Below are 8,731 nucleotides of genomic sequence, written 5' to 3' on the forward strand. Positions count from 1 at the left end.
TTTCTTCCATCGAGTTTGGGTGGACCACCACTTCCCCCGGCCATACTCTAGGATTTTAAGCCTAAAAAGAGAGCCCAAACTATGATACCAATTGAAAGGATCGTGGCCCAAGAAAGGGGTTGAATTGGGACTTTTTCAAATTTCTAACTAGTCCTTAACCTAAACTAGTATTGCCCAATCTATAAATTTGAAACCTAGTCACTAGAGCATATTAGCACAAGGTCCTTAGGTAGGTAACCACACTATCATGATCATATTGCTTAAAGGATATCACACTAGCAAGAACAAAACCTAAGCAAACGATCACACTACCATGCAAGTTGTCTTAGTCAAACTACAAGCAATCAAAGACAAGAGTAACAATAAAAGGATTTAATTGCTTGAAATAAAAGTAAGAGACACGAGACAACCGGATTTTTTCCCGTGGTATCGAGGAGTTGACGCTCCCCCCTAATCCACGTTGGAGCACCCACACAAGGGTATAGCTCCCTTGCTTCACCAAGGAGCAAGTGATCACTAAGAATGCTCTTTCTCCATCTCCGGAACGGCGAGCTTCACACCGTGTACAATCTTCTTGTCTTGGGGCTCCCACAAACACCAAGAGCTCACCAAAAACCTTCCGATCACCAAGACCGGCTAGGTGCCGTCAAACACCAAGAGTAACAAGCTCCTAAGACTTCACTTGACCTACACTCAGTTGGCCCTAGCTCAAGCACACTTGCTACACTTGCAAAGGATGGATTCTTCAAGGTTGGAGCACAAACAAAGTGCTAGATCTTCTCTTGTTTGCTCAAAGCACTTTCTCTTCTTCTCAAGGGTGGCCTCAAGTATTCAGGACGTCAAAGGCAACTGAAATGAGCCATGGGGTGCCCTTATATAGAGTGGAAGGAGTTACATAGCCGTTGGAAGTCCACTGCAGAAAAACCGTGAGCACCGAAAGAACCGATGGGTGTCAGTTTTGAGAAGTCGGTTCAACCGGTCTCTCTGTGTCCAAATTGTAGCCGTTGGGGTTCTGACACAGTGTCCAGGCTTGCTTCAATGCACCGGTGCATGCTCCGTAAGGGCATCGGTTCAACCGGTGCTGAAGAGGTTCACTGATCAATTAAACAAGCTCTCTGGAACATAGGACGTTCAATGCACCGGTGCTTTGATTCCGAAGCGTCGGTTCAACCGGTGCTGAAGAGAAGTTGAAGTCCACCAAAACATGCTCTCTGGAACAAAGAACTTCCATTGCACCGGTGCTTACTTTTTTGACCATCGGTTCAACCGGTGTTGGACTTGATTTCTGCCTTCATCCAGAGAAGATAGACCGATAGGGCATCGGTCCTTCCGCCAAGCATCGGATGCTCCGACGCTAGGGCACCGGTTCAACCGGTGCTGCTGTTTTTTTGGTTTTCAGCTGAATTGACTTGGATTTCAATGTAACTTCGATTGTTTCTTCTTCCAAGTGTTGTGTTAACTTCTATTAACCATCTTGAGCTGTTTTTGAGAGAGTGTGCAAGATTTCTAAGGCTAACTCAATTTTGATTAAGCTACTAACTCATGAACCCCTATTAATAGTACGGTCAAGAACTAAAAACTATAAATCCTATCTAAATCAAGTGTCCTTCATCTCCTTGTGACACTTGAGACTAGAAATGTCCTTAATCTTTGAAATTGAGTCCTTGGCACGCATGATTGTTCCGAATTGAGGGGTCTCTTTTCACATTTCATATGAGACTAAATTAAACAATAATTTTTCCTTCAAAACATACGTTAGTTGCATATGATTGTCATTAATCACCGAAACTTACCATTACATCTATCGGCCTAGATGCACTTCATGCTTGGATGCACATAATCGTTTTTCTCTTTTGTGTTTAGTATACATATATGAGCGCTATATTGCTGGGCTAATGGCCAATCAAGTGATGGTCGGAAAATCTGTCACCTAACTACACCCCGATTAGGTCGCTGTTTTTATGAGGAAGTGATGACGAAGTGAGTGCCGCCGTGAGGCCCATCTGCCCCACGGGCCAGTGTTCGGCCCACCCAGCATATACGGAGATGCCGATGAAGCCCGAGTCTCATTCCTCGGAAGCTGCGCCGACCCTCCGACGCCCAGAAAGCGAAGGTCCTCGAGGACTTGCAGTGGCAGAGCAGCAGTACGAGAGAAGTGGAAGGGGGGTTTTGTGCCGCGGCGCGGGATCGGGGAATGGGGGCGGAAAGCCGGAAACCCTCGTCCTCTCCGGCGACCTTGAGGGGGCTCCGGCGCGCCGGCCGCGACTCCCTCGCCCCTTCGGTCGGGAAGCTCCCCGCCTGGTATGTTTGATTCGTCTCTCCGCATCCGCGTTCCGTAGATTTTGATCCGTAGGTCATTTTTCCGCTTTTCGTACTACCGATTTTTTTTGCGGTCTATGCTTGGATTTTGCGCATGCCCGATGACGATCACGATGACCCCCCAACCTGATGACTGGATGGACGGATGGATGGATAGATCGATGGATGGACTCCGGATTTGAGCTCCCCGGAACCACCCTTTGCTTTTGCAAGGTCCGGGGGTTCTGAAATGGCTAATGCAGTGTTGGCTTTAGGAAAAATAGAAGCAGCGGAAATGCTCGCTTCTAAAAGGCTTAAAGGCTAGTAAAGGCAAACGGGGCTCCCGGGACGTCTGGCAGAATGCTTGGCCTCCTGGCATTTCTCAAGAACAATAGCTAAGGGTCCCGATACTACCACTTGGGCGCCCGCTCGACCCAGTTGGGTACTACTCACCTGCCGGCCCCGAGCTTTGGGATCTGATACTACACCGCTGCTTAATCCCTTAGTGGAGATAAGATAAGAAAAAAAAGGTAACGAGCTAAGCAAGCAAGCGCCGTATCTTTCAGTTTGACGAAGCTAGCCTGAACTCAACAGATAGCTCTGTACCTCATCCCGATCACAAGGAGAGGTTCCCCATGATGGGGGGTCAGGTACTTGAATTCGACACTCTCAATTCAACAATTGATGATTTCATGTTCGTCGCATAACTTCTCCGTCTTCTGGGCGCTGAAGCATGCTCGGGATGCCTGGGATCGGATGACCACTCTCACTGACAAGTGGGACTGCTCTTGCGGCAGGCTCGTCACCTCCTCCTCCCTTCTATTGGTACTGCAACTGATGCTCCGATCCGGACTTGGATTGATTGCTTCTGTTGCTAGGGAAACCTAGCTATCTAGCTTGGCTGGATTCTTCTTCTTCTTCTTCTGCTCCTCCTCCTCGTCCTCCTTCCCCGAGACATGCATCAGTGCCAGCGTTGAAGCCTACTGCATTAGCTTCTGATGGAGATCAAACAAGGTTGTCAAATCTGAGGGCTATGAGCTATGTGGTAGTATAAATATTCTGGTGTTTCAACTGGAATAAATTTTATCACCTATTATTTGGGAGTCTGTGTGAACAAGCTTGAAAACAATGAGGGTGTTCATGTTTTATTGCGTTGATAGGATGCTTTGATGTAATTCTCACTTCTCACTGAGGGGGCTTGAGCATGTGGGTTGTGGCATGTAGCAGAGATATTGCAAGGTTTATTTGTAGTACCCATCCTCTGTTTGTTTTTCATCTCCTGACTGATGCTCCCAAGGCTTAAAGCATTGTTTTAAAAAGCATTCTTCCTTTGATGGATCAAGATATGCATCTTTAAATCAAAACAACACGTACTCAACGGTCCTTCGTGTATAGTGTTGCTACTGTTACTATAGTTGCTTGGCTTGCATTTTGGTGTTAATATTTATTGTATGAGTGTTTTTCATTGAGTTTTAATGAACTTATGAATTCTGACCATCTCTTATGCCACCCATAAATCCCATAACTGTTTTGCTGTACTGCATATAGTGAAATCGTTAATTTTAGCCCTTTATTTTAGGCCATCTTTTAGTTTTACTGTCGTGCTGCTTGGTTTGTCTTTTGGCCCGATGATGATGAAACTTGTGGATGGATAATGGACTGAAACAGATTTGAGCTTGTTGGGATCGACCTATGCAGTTGAAAGGTGTAGATCTAGATCCTAAAATGGATTGTGCTGTGTTGGCTTCCCCAAGATCTGTGCGCTGAAGCATGCTGAGGTATTGGATGACAGACACATGGGTCAACCATGTGGTTGGTGAACTGTCCCTGTTTCTTTCTTTCTTTCTTCTACTTCATCCTCCGTTTTGTTGCAACTGCCGGCATGCTCTCCATCATCATCATCATCCTCGTTTTTCTATTCTAATGATACCTTGGGACATGCTCTAGTGCCAATTTTGGAGCCCACTGCATTATCCTTTGGTGAAACATGGTGTTACATGCATGCCACATAGTCTGAGGGCCATTTGGTGAGACCATTGGTAATTTGGTATTTTTTATTCTCTTTACCTTTTTATGTGGATTCATCTTTTTAAGTTGAAGATTCTCCTTCAGTTTGGTTTATTATGGTGAGCTTGGTGTCATACTCAAGTGGAAGTTGATCTTCTGTTGTAAGATGTGACTTGCCAGGAATTTTGAGATCATATTTCCGTATGTTTGTGGCTTTGCACCTCTTGTAACACAAATTTCTTTTTGAGTTGTTCCCCTTTTTGCTCTCCAATTTGGGAAGTTATGTCTGCAGCAATTTATAGTTTTATGAAAGAGTGACTTGCCATCTTTTGGACAATGAATGTCAGCATGATCTTTAATAATTTATATATAAAATATGTGTTTCCCAATGATGAAAAGTGAATATGCAAGATAGCATTTGCTTTCCTCCTCTTCCACCATCATCTTCTCCCTCCCTCCCGCTTTTTCTTCTGCCATTGATGAATTATGTACCTGTGAGTTCTGAGGGCATGCTGTTTCTTTTAATTGCATATATTCATTTTTAGTTTCTTCTTTTAATAAATATATTCACATTTTCATCTGCCAAGTTTGCCTCTGTTAGTTTGATTGGAGAGTTCTCTTGTGTTCCTGCCTCTTATGTTAGATTTATTAGTATTATTGGTTTTTAAATCCTTAGATTTTTATCTATGATGGTATAGCTTTGCCCGGAAATTACTTTGCACTTCTAGTATCTTTTTTTTATCCAGATTCTTGTTTTGTTTCATTGACAGTGTTTGTGTCTCTTATTTAGTTTATTCAGCTTGGAAACTCATCTGACTGTTTGTGTTTATAAGGATGACTCGGTTGTAAACCAGGTTCTGTATGAGGTCCAAGTGGGTAATTATTGCAAATTATAGTTCCTAAAGTGGGCAGTCCATAGTTCATTTCACTGCTATGTTCAAAGTTCAAACCAATATCTGGTTACCAACAGGTGGTCGCACCCCTGCAGTGCAGCCAACTCTCGCCCTTGCCACCTGGATTTTGTGGTTGCCTTATAATGATCATGATGACCCCATTATCTGATGAATGGATGTATGGATAAATAGATTGGCTAGGATTTGAGCTCCATGGAGTCACCCAATACGTTTGCAAAGTTGGAGCTCCATAAATTGCTCCGGCAGTGTGGGCTTCTGTGTCCTAGGCACACAGCATACTTGGGGATCGAATGATCACTCCACTGACAAATGGAACTGCCCCTGTGGTAGGCTCCTCACCTCCTCCTTCTCCTCTGCTTCCTCCCCTCTACTGGCATTGCAAGTGCAGATCCATCCAGAAATGGATTGATTTCTTCTTCTGCTGGTAACAAAGCGTAGCTTGCTTGGACGGATTCCTATGTGTTCTGCATTAGATTAAAATGCAAACCAAACCGGGTTGTCGAATCTTAGGGCTATTTAATACAATAAACATTTTGATGTTTAACAGTCAGGCTCTTTTTTAAAGCAAACAATCAGGGTGTTGATATTTTATTCCTTGGTGTAGGATACTGGAATTGTGGAATGTCAGCGATTTTGGACCCAATTCTCTTTAAACAATTGCCCAATGATGATAAATCAAATATGCAGAGATGGCACATTCCTCCCTCCCTCCCTCCCTCCCTCCCTAGCTAGCTAGCTGGCTAGGTGCCAGCTATCTATCTATCTATCTATCCAGGGTGCTGCGGCGGCGGCGGCACCGGCACAGCAGCAGCAGCAATAAGAATCCTTTCTGAACTGCTCAGTTTTACTGCCAGTTCATACCTTGTGCCATCATTAAATACTGCATCTACAAGATCTGAGGGCTCAATGTTTCATTCCCACCTAGAAAACTCCAATTTTGTTCTTATCCATCCATATGTTTCTATTTTCTTCTCATCTTTCCGTTGAATAAGTGTCTTTGGGAGTGTAAATTGTTCCTACATTGTGGTGAAGGAATGCTGTTGACCCTTATTAGGCATGCTACTCATTTTAGCAAATGACGATTTCTTGTTTCGCAATACGCATTGTAAAGCTGGCAATACAACAACAACAACAACAACAACATAGCCTTTTTTCCCAAGCAAGTTGGGGTAGGCTAGAGATGAAACCCGAAAGAAATAAGTTGGCAATATTCTTCTTAATTCTTGCGTGTGTGTGCATTCATCTACCTGGATGTATATGGCTGACAAGTGTTAAGGGTATAATAAGTCAAGGGTAGTATTGTAACATCATAGTGTTTAGGGTTTGGAGCTACTGGAGGAGATGCCGCCCCCGGGAGGGAAGATCGATCCTCCCGGGGACGGCGCAACGGAGATCGACGAGGGTGGGGGCCGGATCGAGACCTAGAGCTCTATTACCATGTTAGGAAGAAGAGAAGCTGAAATGGATCGATACATTGACCAGCCCCAAATAGGGATACATATAGCACATGAGAGCACCCAAACCCTAGACACTAGGATATTACAATACTACCCTTGATTGTTATACGCTTAACAACAAGCACACTTCCAACCACCCTTTATTTTATCCCTATTTCTCCCATCCAGCCAAGAATCTAGCCATCTCCTATGTGATATTTTAACCTCGGGATACTGGTGCCTTAAGAGAAGTATGTGGTTTCATAGTGTTTTTGCTACAAGCTATTGCGACTGTCTTCTTAATTTGTCAATTACAGAAAAAGAAACCCATACTCTAAGTTTCTTTGCCTTATAGCTGATTCTGAATTGATTGACACATTTTCTTAATTGTGTTTCTTCTTTGCAGTTCAAAAAATTCGTTTTGTACTTGTGGCAACTTGGTGAATAACCATCTTCAAGATTGCGTGGTGCTGCACAAAACCATGAGGCTTGGGTAGTGTGTGTTGGCATGAAATACTCAGTCCATTGGGCAAGGTTTCACGAGATTTCATAAATTGTTCAGAATTTACATAGCATTGTTGTGTGCCTTGCCTTTTTTTTCACTTTTTATGGGGTGTTAGTTCTGTATCCTTCTCTTTGTTATTTGGTTGCTTCTATGGCTATTTAAGAAAAAACTATGCCAGCCTAGGAGGAACTAGATGGCTTTGTATTAAAAAGGAAATAAGCAGCCAAATTAGCTCGGGTGGTCTACATGTACATCCACACTCAACCAACTGAGCTACGCTCAGCTTCCTTATATGGCTATTTTCTTATTGATGATAATGCTTGCTTACTAATCAAGTGCCAATAAACATACTTACCTCATAATTAATGTTAGCATGTCATAAATTGCTCATATTTTGAAATATTTCATTTGTGGCTCTACCATAGATATACAAGCCATCTTATTACAAATTAGGTTTTTACAGAATGCATGTTTGTTTACACTGTCCACCAGAAAATGCATGCCTGTCAACACAGCCCACCTGTTTTCCTATCTGTTCTATCTTGTGCAACTACTTTTCTCCACTACTATAGCATTCTATTAATTTATTTTCGTTCTCTTCTGGTGCATTGTAGTTTGCACATGATCAACTAACATTAGATTATGGATCCTTTATAAACTCGCTTGGTGCAAGAATAACACATTATTGCTGATCATCACTGGACTGAGGCCTTTGGCCCATGACTTCGGCTGTTGAAATGGCAGAGTTTGTTTTACTCTGGGACGTACTGTAGCGGCTCACTCTTGTTGACAATCCTGACACAATCAGATGGAAATGGACAAGTGATGGCATCTACACAGCTAAATCTGCATACAGAGTTCAGTTACATGGCACCTATAGCACTTTCAAGAGCTCCTGGGTTTGGAAAGCTTTTGCAGAGGGCAAGCACAAGTTCTTCACTTGGCTATTGCTGCAGCACAAGATCCTGACTGCGGACAAGCTACTCATAAGAAACTGGCCTTGCAACGAGACATGTACCTTCTGTGGCCAAGAGCTTGAGACTGCACCACATTCTTTGCCTGACTTGGTACTGCACAGTGGAGATCTGGATCAAAGTGAAGAACTGGACATGTTACTCTTTCAATGTGCGGAATCTAGGTGATGTTTCTTTTGCAGACTGGTGGCATTCAAACTTGGCAACTGTCAAAGGAAGATTGAGAAGAAATGTGGCGGCTGTCATCATGTTTACAGTCTGGCACATTTGGAAAGAAAGGAACCAGCACGTTTTTTAAGGCAAAACCTGCTCCTCTGGCCGGGTATTCGGCTTCATTCGAGAAGACATCGCCTTGCACAAAGCAGCTTGCAATATTCCTGAGATCGAATGCGACTTTGTTCCCTCATGAAGACGTTCTACCTTCACTTACTGTTTGTTTCAGAGTTGTTTTGTGCTCTTTTGCTAGCCTCTGTCTGTTCAGGGAGTGTGTTTCAATTTGAGTGTGTCCGATTTCTTGTAATATTAAACCTACTGTAAGACTGGCTTGCTTCCCTCCTTATATGCCATAGCAGTGCTCCTGCTTTATTAAAAAAAAAA

At 43.4% G+C, this 8,731-nt stretch overlaps 1 long non-coding RNA gene across 1 annotated transcript; it reads left to right on the forward strand.

The window, feature by feature from the left end:
- Positions 1-2,307: 2,307 nt before the first annotated feature.
- Positions 2,308-8,731, forward strand: LOC120698566. Its single transcript, XR_005684904.1, has 2 exons — positions 2,308-2,948; positions 3,031-8,731. It is a non-coding gene; the product is annotated as an uncharacterized LOC120698566 (long non-coding RNA).

Source organism: Panicum virgatum, chromosome 3K (assembly GCF_016808335.1).
Source record: "Panicum virgatum strain AP13 chromosome 3K, P.virgatum_v5, whole genome shotgun sequence".
NCBI lineage: Eukaryota > Viridiplantae > Streptophyta > Magnoliopsida > Poales > Poaceae > Panicum > Panicum virgatum.